At 42.8% G+C, this 17,202-nt stretch overlaps 1 protein-coding gene and 1 pseudogene across 5 annotated transcripts in view; both read left to right on the forward strand.

The window, feature by feature from the left end:
• Window positions 1-17,202, forward strand: part of vari (MAGUK p55 subfamily member vari) — a 767,475-nt gene that overhangs the window by 551,050 nt on the left and 199,223 nt on the right. The window lies entirely within an intron of this gene.
• Window positions 14,265-14,365, forward strand: LOC137242964 (U6 spliceosomal RNA; annotated as a pseudogene).

Consider the following 17,202-nt stretch of genomic DNA (forward strand, 5'->3'; position numbering starts at 1 on the left):
CCATGGTCGACAATGGCTAATGATTTCGTTGCCGACCCCAAAATGAATGCTGGTACTTGCCCCCCCCCCCCCCTTTAAAATTCACTCCCCCCTTACTGTGCGCATGTCCGTCCGTCTCCCCCACATCTAAAAGAATATCGTCACCAAATCTACAAAATTAACAATTCATGTTTATTGTATTACTATGTCATATAAATAAGTATGCTATCATATGTAGCCATGATTTCGAAACAAAAAGTCACAACTAATTAACCTTAAAAATTATGTACCTGAACATCCCTCCCTTTGCCCATTACCATGCATGCGTGCATACATATATACTTGGGGTATGTATGGTGTGGGAGCTATGGCAATGCTAGCCGCTCTTTATATGAGTCCTTATACGCACCTTAACTGGTGCAACCGACACCTATTCCCCACGCCCTCCTCCTTATACATATGCACTCATGCACTAGGGTGCCTTACCATCGGGCACTACCTCTATTTCGTCGGAATCTTACGCTCTACAATATAAATTTAATTTGAGGTCTAATTCAGTGACCGATATTGTCTATATTCTATGAGCTACTCGGCTTATACGAATATTTGACCGGTTCAACCGGGTTTGGCTTAGGTGTACATAAATGCTTAACATATCAACTACTTTGACCTAGGAGTATATAAACGTATGATTCCTAGCTCCTGTACTTATTATCGATTGTTTATCAACAATATTTGATTCAATTCGATTTTCAATCTTGGTTACATGGGTTATCCACAAACTAACAAACGTATATAGGTGATACCAACATTTGGCGTTATCGGAATCCTCTGCTGAGTGCAGTCACTGCTATACAAACGCAATGTCAGGAATACATGCGAACGTCGGTTCGCCCTCCCAAAGAAAATAAAACACAACGCAAAGGAAACCCGAACGAGTTAGGTTCCTCTAGGAGAACATCCGACGAATAGATCAAATTCCCACCCAGCTCTACAAGACTTCTTGTGTCAGGGAATACTCTCAGGGTATTTGGATAACCCCGCGTTGGCGAATTATTACTCTCTCCTCGGACCCCTCCCTCTAATTCTTATTCAAACTTTAATTTTGGATGGGTATTTCGAGGGACGAACCTACGTTATTCGCGGTGCTACCGAACACTCCCCGAGATTCACCACCAAATATATGGCTGTGTACAAAAACGTATATGCGCTTCTATCCGTTACTAAATATGTGCTTAGACTAGAAAAACCTGTAAACCGTCCGACCAGAGTGCTACTTCATTAGTTGGATGTAGTCCTGTATCGATATTGCGCTTAGATGAATGCTACTGAGGCTTCCTTAAGCGCTCCTTGGAAGTGGTTATGAGGCTTTTGGGTATGGCCCTAGATGCCCGGTGGTGTTACGCTCTTATGTCGGTCGCGGATATGCGACCATTTTCCTCTCGCCTTTTCACGCCGGCCGATCAATGTACTCGTAGGTGCCGTGGTTGATTTACCAACCGCGTGGCTCCGATCGTCCAGGCGACACGGCAGCTGTTTCGCCCGGCTTGACCAGACTGCAGCTCTTTCCGACGCCTCTGTCGAATTTAGCACACTTTACAAAAATGTAAGTGTTGATGCAGGATGGCCAAAAAATTGCAGTGCCGACACGTATATGCCGTGCTGAAGAAGGTGGATTCTGCCCCCAAACAATTGCCAAACTCAGTGGCCAGTCGGGCGGTGTGATACGCTTATTTTGCGATCACTGGATAGCTTCCAAAACCATAAGTAGTGACCCGATAAATTTTGTGGGAAGAACTTTTCCTGTTTTTTTTTTCCTTTATTTGGCACGTGTGTTCGCCTCCGCTGCTGTCGATTAAAAGGGAAGTTGGCCGCGGAAATTGCACCGATAAGCGTGCAACTGACGTTTGTCATTTGCTGACATGGCACGGATATGAGGTTGCCAGACTTTAGGTCCAGATCCGTCCCAGGGCGAGCGCTGCTGCCGGCTCTGCTTGGCTAAGCGTTCGAAAGGCTGGTCGCCTTATCTTCATTCTCTTATCGCCGTATGTCTTTGGGGTGGTAAACCCCTACGGAATGACCTGCTACGTCGCCCAGTTCATATAATGCGTTCCCCCTGACTGCTAGGACCGTTGATCGAAGATACTTTGGAGCCAGCTTAGCGTTAAATCCATCCACCGCGTTGCTGAGCTTGAAGTTCCTGCTATACACGATGTCTCCTTCTCGATATTTAACTGGCCTAGTCCGAGTGTTGTACGTCTGTTGTCCTTTTCTGTATGCCTCCTCCAAATTGTGGATCAGTCTCTCACGCATGAGCCATGAACGATCATCTCGGTGCAGGATCTCCACGTCGCTCTCCCTCAATGCTCCCAATCGCCGAAGAATTTCGTAGGTGCAGCCATGTTGGACCATGGTCTGGCCAAAAACCGCCTTGTATGGCTCGATACAGATCGCCTCGTGTACGGCGCTTCGTAATGCGAAGGCTTTATGGGAAACATGCTGGTCCCATCGGAACTGACTGCGCTCCGCGATGTATGATCTTAACATGGCCAGTAACGACCGGTTAACTCTTTCGGACGCGTTCGACTGTGATGCATACGCAGCTGTCTTGACATGGTTTACACCATAGGTTTTGAGGAACCCTACAAACGAATCGGCGATAAATTGCCTCCCATTATCGGAATGCAGGGTCTCAGGCACTCCGAACACATGAAAAACCTCTTCTTCTAAATATTTGGTCACCTCCGACGCCGTGGCCTGTCGCATTGGCTTAAGAAATATAAACTTTGTTAAATGATCAAGTACTACGAACATCACCGTGTTTCCAGTCTGAGAGCGTGGATATGGTCCACAAAAGTCCACATAAAACCGTTGCAATGGTCTTTCGGACTGGAATCGATGTACTATAGGTGGTCTTTGAGATAGATTCGGGGCTTTGGAGCACTTGCAGACCACACCGCGCGCTACAAGTTGCGGACTGCCCCCACCATGCCAGGCCAGAAATATTTGGAGCGCAGCCTATGCAACGTTTTTGCTATACCGCCGTGACCGGCCGACTGATCGTCGTGTGCCTTTTCGATGAGTCCTAACGTAAGTCCCTCCCGTATCCATATCCTCCATGCAGACTCCTCTATCTCTTCTGCGCACCTCGGGCGGATTCTCTTATACACCACGCCGTCCACCATCCATAAATCGGGTAGTCGTTCAGCATTCTGCTCCACGCGCCATTTCAGCGCTTCATATGTTTCGCTTGAAAAATCTGGTGACGCGAAATTGATCTCCATTGTGCGGTCCGGCTCGTCAACCTGCTCCATGTGCATTCGGCTCAAGGTATCGGGAACGACATTCTGCGCCCCGTTCCTATGCTCCACCTCAAAATTGAATGCTTGAAGTTTCAAACTCCATCTAGCCAAACGTCCGGAGAGGTCTTTCTGACCCATGAGCCCATTTAGACTCATGTGATCTGTGATGATGGTAAATGGTAATCCTTCTACATACGCGCGAAACTTTTTCACGCTCACTACTGCGGCAAGGCATTCCAATTCCGCAATAGTATAGTTTCGCTGAGCCGAATTTAATTTCTGCGACATGAATGCAATGGGTCGCTCGTTTCCTTCGTTGCCCCGCTGGAATAGGACGCTCCCGATACCCTGAGTCGATGCATCACACTGTATATAAAAGTGCTTAGAAAAATCTGGGTTCACTAGCACGTCTGTTGATGTGAGGGCTTCTTTGAGCTTGTCGAACGCTGCAGTTGCTTCGTCCGTCATGACGAACGTCTTCGATTTACGTAGGCACTCAGTCGTGCCGCAATTGTAGAAAAGTTTGGTATAAAGCGCCTATACCACCCGCACATGCCCAGAAATCTCCGAAGCTGCTTTATGGTTACTGGAACTGGGAACTCGACTATGGACCGAACTTTTTCGAGGTCGGTCTTCAGCTCACCTTGTCCAACAATAAACCCTAGATATTTTAATTCTTTCTGGCAAAACTTTTGCTTCTTTAGATTTATGGTTAAGCCAGCGTTCGCGAGACACTCTGCCACTTCCGCCAGGTGAACTATGTGAGACTGAAAATCCGGAGAGCAAACCAACAGGTCGTCGATATACACGAAAACATTTTCCCTTAGGCACGCCGGTATAACTTTGTCCATTAGTCTGCATAGTCGCTGCGGTGCATTGACATCACTTAAATTGATAAAGCGGCCGCCCTGGTACCGTCAACGCAGTTTTTTCTCTTGAGGATTGTTCTAGTGGAATCTGCCAAAAGGCGCCCTTGAGATAAATCCCCGATATAAAATGTGTTTCTCGTAGCCGTGCCAGTATCCCTTCCACATGTGAAGTTGGGTACGCGTCTTTCTTAGTGCGTTCATTAAGCTTCCTCATATCTACGCACAAAAGCTTTTTCCCGGGCTTTTCCACTAGAACAATCGGCGAACTCCAGGCACTGTTACTCTCTTCAATGACATCGAGTTCCAGCATCCGGTCGATTTCTTCGTATGCGTACTTTTGTTTAACTGGCGACATGGGGTAGTATTCGGTATTGTTTCATCGGATACTTCGATCGTGTGTTCAATGAGATGCGTTCTCCCAAGTCCTAATTCAGCGAATGATGGGAAAAGCTTTTTGATACGCTCCAATTCTCGGTATTGGTCGACTGACAACTCAAGTTGTCCCTGGGTATCCAGTTCCGAGATCACCATCGGTGCTACTCCGAAGGCGTCCCAGAAGTCGATACCCGGATACTGTTCTTGTTTGAGGCTTGGGACCAGAGCGTGATGGCCTTGGTTTTGCCCCTCCACGTTATGGTCACGTCGATCTTGTCCACGACTGCTTGTGCTTTCCCATCCGCTGTTTTCAATCGCTCATTCAACTTGTGCGTCTTATTTTCCATTTCTTTCTCCCAAACGCGCGCCACTCACCCCAGACAGCTTATCGACGCGCCGCTATCCAGCAACCCTTGCATTCGGATCCCCTCGATGTCCACTTGTGTGTATGGCCGATTATCAACAGAGTCGCGAATAACCGATTCCTCTATTGACCGCGTTTCACTTCGCCGCTACAGTGCACGCCTGCGTAACCCCGCAATCTTCCGCCACTACCTACTTGGCCCTCGTTCCGTATTCGCCTTCGCCGTGCTTAGCTCCATATTCTTGGCTTCCGTGTCCTTTGAGTTTCCAAAAATTCTTTTCTGCGCCGCGTCATATCGGGCTTGCCGCTCCTGCAGCGTTAGGTGTGGTATCGGTCCGCGCACTGGCTCCGTTGTCTCTTTGTCAAAACTTGGCTTGACTGATTGCTAGAATGTCGATCGTCTTGGTTGGTTAGATCTGGTATGTTAAAATTGGTGGTTAGTTCTCCGGGGTCTGTTGACGTTGCCAGGGCTCCCCGGTTTTCCCGCCACCCTCTAAGTTTTTCGGTTGGGATTCTGCGCATGGTTGCCTACTGGGTTGATTACATTTATAGCATATCATGCTGTGTAATCGCCCATCACAGTTAACCGCGTCGCCCTTCCTTACCGTCGGACCTTCCCGTTTCGTGCCCTCGTCTCCCATGAATTCCCTTCGCGCCGGCTTATCCCTCGCTGGTGGGTGGAAAGCCTCTAATGTTTCCAGCGGATCGTCGATGTCTGTCCCCCCTAAAGTGACTCTGTCCACCCCCTTTCTCGGCTGCTAGCACAATCAGATGGCTCCTAAATGACCACCTGAGATACCTAATCAGATCACCCCAACCCAATTAAAATCCCGCCCGAACACTTTCAATCAGATGGCTCCTAAATGACCACCTGAGATACCTAATCAGATCACCCCAACCCAATTAAAATCCCGCCCGAACACTTTCGTAAATCCCGCCCGAACACTTTCGTCTACTACTTCTCGATTGGCAAAACGAGCTGCCTGGAATGGGACTCCTGGTGAGTGGATTTTGTTCTCTGACATTATTGCCCAGTACCTACAACGCCCAAGACAAGCTGCCAGATAACAGAACACCATTCATCATACCCCCCGACATTGGCACTATTGACCGGCTATACCCAAGCCAGATCAAGATCCCAATGCATCGCATTATAAAAAAATTCTAAATTGAAACAATTGTAGTTATTAATTCACCCAAAATATACCTGAAATCCTGGGGCGAAACCCATTCAAATCCCTTGGGCAAACCTGTATACCCCCAGAGTGTGTCCGACAAAAAAAAACTCTATTCAAGGCTCACAAGACTGTGGGCCCCACGTTCGGGTGCCATTTTCTGTTACGTGCGGTGTTTCTGTCAGGCGAACGCATGCTCTCCCGATTTCCTCACCATCATGTTGCATTTCCCAATCGTCGCGCAGGTATGCTTGCTTTTAGCACGAGCTAGCTCGCCGGACTACGGGGTTCTTGCGACTCTGAGTCATGCCGACCGCACCATATAAGAAAAAAAAATACATACCTGATACCCTCCATGTTCACTCCAGGGATACCACGCTGCCCGCTAATTTGAGGTCTAATTCAGTGACCGATATTGTCTATATTCTATTAGCTGCTGGGCTTATACGAATATTCGACCGGTTCAACCGGGTTTAGCTTAGGTGTACATAAATGCTTAACATATCAACTACTTTGACCTAGGATTATATAAACGTATAATTGCTAGCTCCTGTACTTATTCTCGATTGTTTATCAACAATATTTGATTCAATTCAATTTTCATTCTTGGTTACATGGGTTATCCACAAACTAACAAACGTATATAGGTGATACCAACATTTGGCGTTATCGGGATCCTCTGCTGAGTGCAGTCACTGCTATACAAACGCAATGTCAGGAATACATGCGAACGTCGGTTCGCCCTCCCAAAGAAAATAAAACACAACGCAAAAGAAACCCGAACGGGTTAGATTCCTCTAGGAGAACATCCGACGAATAGATCAAATTCCCACCCAGCCCTACAAGACGTCTTGTGTCAGGGAATACTCTCAGGGTAGTTGGATAACCCCGCGGTGGCGAATTAATTCTCTCCTCGTAACCCTCCCTATAATTCTTATTCAAACTTTAATTTTGGATGGGTATTTCGAGGGACGAACCTACGTTATTCGCGGTGTTACCGAACACTCCCCGAGATTCACCACCAAATATATGGCTGTGTACAAAAACGTATATGTGCTTCTACCCGTTACTAAATATATGCTTAAACTAGAAAAACCTGTAAACCGTCCGACCAGAGTGCTGCTTCATTAGTTGGATGTAGTCCTGTATCGATATTGCGCTTAGATGAATGCTACTGAGGCTTCCTTAAGCGCTCCTTGGAAGTGGTTATGAAGCTTTTGGGTATGGCCCTAGATGCCCGGTGGTGTTACGCTCTTATATCGGTCGCGGATATGCGACCATTTGCCTCTCGCCTTTTCGCGCCGGCCGATCAATGTACTCGTAGGTGCCGTGGTTGATTTACCAACCGCGTGGCCCCGATCGTCTAGGCGATACGGCAGCTGTTTCGCCCGGCTGGACCAGACTGCAGCTCTTTCCGACGCCGCTGACGAATGTAGCACACTTTACAACAATGTAAGTGTTGATGCAGGATGGCCAAAAAATTGCAGTGCCGACACGTATAGGCCGTGCTGAAGAAGGTGGATTCTGCCCCCAAACAATTGCCAAACTCAGTGGCCAGTCGGGCGGTGTGATACGCTTATTTTGCGATCACTGGATAGCTTCCAAAACCATAAGTAGTGACCCGATAAATTTTGTGGGAAGAACTTTTCCTGTTTTTTTTTCCTTTATTTGGCGCGTGTGTTCGCCTCCGCTTCTGTCGATTAAAAGGGAAGTTGGCCGCGGAAATTGCACCGATAAGTGTGCAACTGACGTTTGTCATTTGCTGACATGGCACGGACATGAGGTTGCCGGACTTTAGGTCCAGATCCGTCGCACAGGGTGACCGCAACAGACTAGATAGGCAATTGAAAATTAAAGTCCTCTCTCGGCGAACGAAAATCATACTATACAAGTCACTTATCGTACCCGTCCTGCTATATGGGGCAGAAGCATGGACCATGACAACAGCGGATGAAGCGGCTTTGGGAGCGTTCGAGAGAAAAGTTCTTCGAAAGATTTATAGACCTCTACGCGTTGGCTATGGCGAGTACCGAAGAAGATTTAATGATGAGCTGTACGAGCTATACGCAGACATTCACATAGGCCAGCGAATTAAAACGCAGCGGCTGCGCTAACTAGGCCATGTTATAAGAATGAAAGATGATGCTCCGGCCAAGAAAGTGTTTCTATCGGAACCCGCCTATGGAGGCAAAGGCCCCCACTTCGTTGGAAGGACCAGGTGGAAAACGATTTAAACTCCCTTGGTGTGACAAATTGGCGCCGGTTGGCGGAGCGAAGAAGCGACTGGCGCGCCTTGTTGGGCGGCTATAACCGTTTAGACGGTTATGCGCCAATTAAGTAAGTAAGTAAGTAAGTAATATTTTCCGAAACAGTTTTTACTTCAAGCACCTTTCTTGATATTTTGGAAGTACGTTTAGCAAATATTGCGTAAATTTTCCAATTTGTTGAGATTCCTGCCTTTTCTTAGGTTTGTCTTGCTTGAGGCAGGATCCTTGCGAATAATTAAGACGTTCTGCTAAGGATGTTTAGCAGGTCTCGCAGGATCCTTTCAAGAGTTTAGCAGTCTGCTTCAGAACAGCAGTCTGCTAATAATACTTGAATTGCCAGGATCGCCATGTAATGCGTGTCCTGCTTGGTATAAAATAATGACGGCTAAACCAGTCCTGCTTGTTTAGCAGTCTGTTTATTATGGCAGGATCGCCATGTAATGAATAAAATCAGAAGATGAGTAAAATTAGAAAAAAATGCTTTGTTCTGTTTGGGTGTCAAAACAATCATTGTTTTTATAAGCGAAGTTACCTGAGTATTTATACAAAATTATTCTAATTAATACTTATGAGCTACCTACATTACATATTTACATTAATACATACTTATATACTAAGTGTGCAAAATATGAACTGCGTAGGTACATATATTCAGCTCGGTGGGAAGCGCAAGCTCAGCGCAAATAACATTAGTTGTGGGAAATGCTTAGTAAGCAAAAACGGAATAGAATAAGTTAAGTGGCAACGCGTCGTGGGAATAAATTGTGCAGGAAAAGGTTGGTGGTGAGCAATTCATCAGCTTTAAATTGAAACAGAATACGCCTCAACTTACGAGACAGTAGACTGTCGTAGCGCGTGTCGTGATGTATGTATGTACAATTGAATGAATATGTATGTAAGGGTCAATGCATCTCAAGACATACCAAAACGAGTCAAAATATATGTATGTACAAATGAATGAATGAATGAGGGACTGAGTGAATGAATGAATGCTACAGTTGTGGTAAGAAGCTGGTTATATTCTACCCAGGAACCATATAATTATTTTACCTCAAGTGACGGTGGACCAAAAATATTTTACAGCCCAATTCTAAATATTCCCTCGAAATTTTGTTCTTGCGAGAAGGAGAACAGTAATTGGGGAATTTCGAATTTTCGAAGTCAGCTGTTTGTCAATTGAAATTTCGTTGCGCATGGAAAGCGTAATTATTGTTGTGAATTTGTTTGACATTAAGAAATAAAGTATAAACAATGCACAGTATAACAACAACAACAACATTCAGCAAAGCAATTTTCTGGCGGCCAAGTCGAGTTGAATTCGTCTTTCGTCATATACCATATTTAAGCTGTTTTTAGGATAATAAGCTTTTTTTGTTACCCGTGTTATTATTTCTATAAAGAAACAGTACGATATAGGTACGAAATTTGATTTGTTATGTGGTTTGCCCCATGAACATAAGACGAATGGCAAACAACTGTTGTTAGTAGTTACCCCCTTATATAGCTTATCATATCATTATTCTATGCATCTATTGTACAAAGAGCACCTTTCATTTGTGCAGAAATATTGCCTGATTTAACTGTACCACAACAATAGATGTAAATAATTATGTACAAACATATGTTGATAAAGCCTGCCGGAGTGCACAATAGGTTTTTTATGCTCACATACATATGTACATATGTATGTATGTTTTATGTACAACAAAGATTCTGGTAAACAGGTTTATTAGCATTGATAACAATAGAGGTTAGTGGAAGTGCAGGTTTAAAGTTAGCAAATGTTTGCATATGTGTGTATGAAGTTATGTATATGAATATGAACATTAGAAATTGCAAGTGATAATAAGAAAATAAAGTTATCAGTGATCGTACATGACAAAACGTAGTAATAAGGAATTGGTAACTTATACTTTAAAATATGTACAATGTGTTTATAACTAAACATACTCCGCCCGTTGAAAGGTTTAGCCTTTCAATACATTGTCGTCAATTGGAAGTAGGCACAATTTTGTCACCGACCGTTTGTAGATCCCACTTGCAGTCTTCAGAGTGGCAACCCGAACCAACTGGTCTTTCCACTAATAGTTTCGATAACCCTGGCCAGTGGCCATTTAAGCGGCGGTTTGTTCTCGTCCTTCGTCAAAACTAAGTTTGCAGGCTTTAGCTTTATTGCCGATGAATTTCATTTTTGGCGTTGCTGAAGAAGAGTCTGTTGTATGTAGCATATACGCTTCCATCTACTAAGTCAATTTATGCTTACTGTGGTAAGGTCAGGTTCTACCACTGATGTGAAAGATGCGCCAATAAGAAAGTGCACAGGTGTAGGCAACTCAATGTCATCAGGGTTCCCTGAAACGGGACATAAGGGAAGTGAATTTATTTTTGCGCAAACCTGGCACACAAGTGTGCGAAGCTCATCAAAATTTAATAGGGAAAGGCCAACTACGCGATAAAAATGATATTTGGCCATTTTTACTCCGGCTTCCCATAAGCCGCCAAATTGCTGAGAGCGTGGGGTATGAACATCTACTCAATTCCATCGCTAGCACACTTTTCATGTATTACTTTCACATTCTCTTGATCAAAGAATAAGTTTTTTAATTCAGATAGCTAATTTTTTGCTCCAAAAAAATTAGTGGCCTTGTCCAACCATATGAGTTGCGGCCTACCGCGAGTACCAATGAATCTCTTTAAGGCAGCGATGAATGACTAGGTTGCCAAATCTTTGCCCAGCACCATATGTATAGCCTTAGTTGCAAATAAATATGCAAATATAACACTTGATTGGAGCTCGGTTTCGTACGTCGGATTTGTAGAGAAACGAACCGCAAAAGTCGACTCCGGTTGTTAGGAATACACGACTGCATTCAACCCTTGCTGCTGGCAGGCTTCCCATTAAGTGTTGCATAGATTTGGGTTTGACATGAAAGCACCGAACACACTTATTAATAACTCAACTTACGGTTTTACGGCCGCCAATGGGCCAGTACTGAAGACGAATAGATTATAATATAATTAATACGGAGTTGATGTTTAAGCGTTCGATCATTCAAAGTGATTCTTTGTGATTCTTGTTTATTTTGAAAATGCTTCTCTTTTTATACAAAATATTCTTATTCTACTTATACCTATTTACACTAATAGTTATGAGCTAAAATGTACATGTTTACTGTATGTAAAGTCAGCATATTGGCATGATCTTATTTCGGTATTTGAGTACATATTTGTGTATATGGCCAACGTTACCGTGACCAATTGACTGATATAAACAAATATGTGTAGTCAATTCATAAGTGTTTGCTCAGCAATATGTTATTAATAGTTTTTGACGTGTGAGGTCTGCATGTATGTAAATATGTAATGAACAATTTGATATAGTGAAAGCGTGCCTAATTCTAAGGGCACATTATACCACCGGCCTTTGGAGAATGGTCATATATAACTTGTGCACCAGTTATGTGTGCCCATTCTTACTGACATTGACATAATTAGATTTGAAGTTGTATAAAAAATTCGTTAACATAGCACTTTTCCATTTAAAAGAGGGCACACATATATGTAAATATTCAATATATATTTTCAAACACAGCGAAAGTAAAACGATACGGAGATGAAATTAAATTGAAATATAAAATGAAAATAAGAATTAATTTAACGGCGGGTGGGCGATAAATACGGCGAACGATTGCGATTCGGGCGACGCGTGTAGTTGGGTAGTTTGAGAACAACTAACTTGAGAGTGAGCACAGTGGTGGTCGGCAAGCACAGCTGATGTGCTGCTTGAACTTGGCCGCAATGGCCGGGTGTTGCCAGACGGAGGGGGGCCGACTTAGTTCGAAAACTGGATCATGTCTTCAACATGCTCCCCCCAGCCCGACGCGTGGTTGGGTTGAGGACGGCATCGACCCGGTCCAGGGCCGCCCGTGCCTTATCGACGAGTTTTCTCAGTTTGGCTTTTTGCCGAGCCGATTAGCTTTGTACCGCGCTTTGGCGGTTTCGCGCGCGGGCTCTTGGATTTGCCCTGTCTCGGCGTCGACTGTCGTTGCCCTGGCGTCCGGCGTTGTTGTTCTTTCGAGTCCGGTGTAGCAACGTGTGGTGGCCGAGGTGGCATTTTCGGCAGCTGCTCGGAGAGTCGCAGGCCCCAGTGATGTGCGAAATGGCGAGGCAGTTAAGGCAGTTCCGGTGGGTTTTCGCACACTGATATCGTTCCCCCGGTTGCATCGCTAAAAATGTCCGACACTGTCTCAACACATGCCGTTGAGGCGACACTTTGGCCCTCGGTTGTTCTGCGGGTCCCGTATAGATAAGGAAAGAGAAAAAATATTCGTATTTTTCAGACACGGGTGAGGGTAGCTTATATATCTTTTCAGATTGCTAGGGGCCCTGAAAGCTGAGGGTACCGGAGGTAGGGGTAGGACTGCTAGGCAGTTGGTAGCACGCACAGTTTGGCAATATTCCTGGTTATTAGTCCGTTTTAAGTTTTGAGTTCCACAACTCGAACATGGTTATCCGATCCAGGGTGTAAAGTGATTACCCGTCCCAAACACCATTCGTTCTGGGGTAGTAAATCATCCTTTACCACGACTAAATCTCCAACTTGAATATTGCGTTGAGGGCATTTCCACTTGTACCGCTTGTGCAGCTCCTTGATTACTCGTTCTTCCATCGCGTGCTGAACTGGTGGTGAAGCACTTTCAGTTTCTGCCATTTGTTGACCAGGGTGAGATGCTCTACAGTTGGCTCCGGCAATGACAAGAATGGTGCACCACGTAGGAAATGCCCTGGGGTTAGGACTAGGGGATTCATTGGATCTTCGGACATAGGGGAGAGCGGTCGGGAGTTGAGGACCGCCTCTATGCGTACTAAGAGGGTAGTGAGCTCTTCGAAGGAGAACTTCTGGTTTCCTGCTCCCTTCGTAAAGTGTATCTTAAAACTTTTCACGGCCGCTTCCCATATACCACCCATTTGTGGAGCGTATGGTGGGATGAATTTTCATGAGAATCCGTGAGTTGCATACTTTTCGGCGACGTGTGTAGCGGCTTCCTTGAGGAATGTGGTGAATTCCCTTTGTAGTACGCGTTGTGCGCCGACGAACGTTTTTCCGTTGTCAGAAAATATCTGATAGGGTAGGCCACGGCGGCCAGTGAATAGGGCAAAAGCTGTGTTGAAGTCATTCGTGGTGAGGTCAGAACACACTTCTAAATGAACAGCCTTTGTGGAAAAACAGACGAACACACAATGTAGTGCAAACAGCCAACAATTGAATGTCAAATATTTAAATCAGCTAATATGCTACCCTATAACAAGAATAGTTTAAGTGTTCATCAACACATAAAAAGGCATCTGATAATTGTTGCTGAGATAGCCATTTACACGATTTAATACAGGTGTGTGTACAACACAAACCAAACCAAACTTGCATTCAAGCAAATTTGCGAACGTTGCATTTCCCACAGAAGTCACAACTCAACACACGTGTGTAGGTACATATTTTGTATCGAGTTGTATGTAGGTATGTAAGTATGTATGCTTAAGGTAAATATGCATGTAAATATGTATGCTTAAAGTAAATATGTATGTAAGAATATATTTAGAATAATTTAGTATAAATAAGCTGACAATATTTGAATAAAAAGCATTCGCTCATTGATGTTGAAAACTCACAAAACCAGTTACTTCATTTTAATCTTTTATATGGCGATCCTGCCTATGATTCTACTGGCTAATTTTTCAGCCTAATTTCATAGCTGGCAAGGATACGACATTTTAATCTTTTATATGGCGATCCCGCCTATGATTCTACTGGCTGATTATGCAGCCTAATTCATTGGTAAGGATTGTATTGGCTGATTACAGCCTAAGCCTTGTAAAAGAAAAAAAGAAGAGAAATGATAATTAAATTCGGGCACCAACAGTGAAAATTGCGGCAAATGGAAGACGTCAACAAAACATACATTGCAACGATACAGAGAAGATCAGCATGGCCCCTGTGCAAGGATGACACCGAAATCGTGAATCGTCCAGGACTAGCACCTAATAATTATAAGCATAATACGCATATTAGCTTAATTTTGATAATTTAAAAATTATTTTTAAGCAGGAAAATATTCGGGCAACCTAACGGCTGCCTATTGACAAGCAAAAATTAAAATTTCTGCTGTAAAAACTTTTTGTTAAATTATTGAGCCATGTTCCCAGAAGAGGACATACAAAATCAAAGCCAATTTGACCAAATTTTCGACAAATTAGTTAAACTAAATTTAAATTTACAAGAAGGTGAAAACGAAACACCTGAGAAACACAAGCAAAGCCCTAAGCCAATAACAATCGAGGAGTACAGAAAGAGAAATAGGATTAAAAAAATTGAGGAACCTAAAGTTCCAAAGCCGGTCAAATTGAAAAGAAAAAGAGGAGGAAAGCAATTTGGCATTCGAAAAACAATAGCCAAGATCTATGAAAAAATAAATTTAAGCACTAATCAGGCAAAAAAATTCAACTAAAACAAGAAATTAAGGGATTAAGGAATAATAATTATAAAAATAAAAAATCGAATCCAGCAATGTAAACATCAAGGAAGATTAAAACTTATGGAAAAGGCCCACTTGAGGACCTTAAAAATGAAATTAAAATTGTAGATGAGGAAAAAACTCTAATTTGGTTGAAAAGTCATTGGAAACTTATTGAAATGCCTGGGGAACCAACAATATGGAATGTTAGGAACCCACACGCAACAGCAGCTGAAGAGTTATATAGGTGGGAAGTCAAAATTATGGGAAGCACCGATTAAAATATTGAAAAAAAAAAAAAATAAATAAAAATTTTAATAAAAGAACAAAAAAACAAAAAAAAAAAAATAAGTAGTAGACCATACTGAGGCACTAGATACTATTAAGATCATGCTTCTAATCATCTGCGTAGTTAGTTGCATCAGTTTGTTTCTGAAACTCTACTCAACCCATAATAAATTCCTAAAAAAGCGATATGATAGCCGCGCCGAAGGTTTAGATAAGTTTTAACTAAATTTTAACTGCCATCCCCAATGGGCAAATGGGAAGATATCGTTAAACTACTCATAGAAGAAAAAACGATAGGAGAAGAATCTTACAAATATATTAATAAAAATACAAAAGTAATGGCAGAAACAGTAGTAAAGCATCTTAAAATAATAGATGAAGCATTTAACAGAATAGGAAAAACAATCCAAAAGTTAAACGGTAAACTAGACGGCAATCGAAAAGACCAAGCATATCAAATTTTTGCCAGCGTTAGAGACAAATTGGTGTCCTCACTGGCAAGATATGATATAGAATTCATAGTACCAAGGAGTTTCAAGAAGGAAATAGAAATAGACTTTAGCACATTCCTGCTGGAGACAGCCTCCGATTTAGAAGAGGAACAAGAAGTAGAGCAAAAAGAAGAAGAAAAACAGGAAAAAAAAGGAAATTTTAGCAGAGACACCAAACTACCAAACAAGAAAAGACAAAATGGTACAAACCACAGTAGAATTCTTAAAAACGGCTTCGCCAATTCTACCTGAGTTTGATGGTAAACATGGGAACTTACATAGCTTCTTAGACGCACTAGATATCCTAGAACAAATTAAGGAAACTCATGAGACCATAGCAGTTTCCATGATAAAAACTAAGCTCAAGGGAACAGCTAGAAACCTTTCGAGCACTGAAAATTCAATACTGGCAATAAGGCAAAAGTTGAGTTCAGCAATTAAAGGTGAATCTGTAGAAGTTTTGATGGCAAAACTCCTAAACGTCCAACAGCGCAGTAAACCAGTACACTGCTGAAATCGAAAAATTAACAAAATCGTTGGAAGGTGCTTACATATATGACGGTCTTGCACCTGATGTGGCGACCAAATATGCCACACAAGCAGCTGTAAAGGCCATGTGTAAGAACTCGGCTACCGAAAGAGTTAAACTGATAATGCAGGCAGGAATGTTCACATCTATGAACGAGGCTATTTCAAAATTCACGAATAGTTGTACTGAAATCACGGGTAACCCAAATACAATGTTACGCCTGACGCGCTCACAAGGTAATTACCGAGGTAACTTCCCAAGAAGCTACCAAAATAATAATTATCGAGGTAACCAAAACCGAAGATATTATGGTAATGCTAACAGATATAATAATAATAATAGTAATTGACAAAATAATAATTTCCCAAGACGCAATTTTGCAGGTCAGTCAAGATCATCCAATCAGAGTAACACGCGCAATCTCCGTAATATAAACCAACAGGAAAACCAGAAAACTCCACTCCAACAGTAAATGCTAACGGTAATAAAGTATATACATTCAACTTGCATCTGAACAGCTACATATCTTCCAATACTACTCTAAATAAGTCAACTTCAACGTTCCTGATAGATACAGGAGCGGATATCTCAATAATAAAGACGGGTCAAATTGACAGTAATGTCACAATAAATAACTCACAGATCACAGATTAAAAAGGTATTGGCCGAGGCATAACAAGCACACTTGGAACAGTAAAAGCAGATCTAACAGATGATAGTCTTTTAATAAGACACAAATTTCACATAGTAGAAGACAATTTCCCAATCTCATGTGATGGAATTTTGGGACTTGACTCCATTAAAAAATAGAATTGCATTTTAGATTATAATAAAAATGGGGACAGCCTAATACTACGACCATACGATTAGCCAGAAGATATAGTTATACAAGTGACAAATAAACCAACAATCAATAGCATTAAAATACCCGCAAGAGCCGAAGTAATTAGACACGTTCAAATCAATAGTCATAATAAGGAACTATTAGTACCTCATCAAGAATTGACTGATGGCATTTTTGTAGCCAACACGATAGTAAACTCAAATCATGCTT

The sequence above is a fragment of the Eurosta solidaginis genome, chromosome 2 (genome assembly GCF_040869045.1).
Source record: "Eurosta solidaginis isolate ZX-2024a chromosome 2, ASM4086904v1, whole genome shotgun sequence".
In the NCBI taxonomy this organism is placed as follows: Eukaryota; Metazoa; Arthropoda; class Insecta; order Diptera; family Tephritidae; genus Eurosta; species Eurosta solidaginis.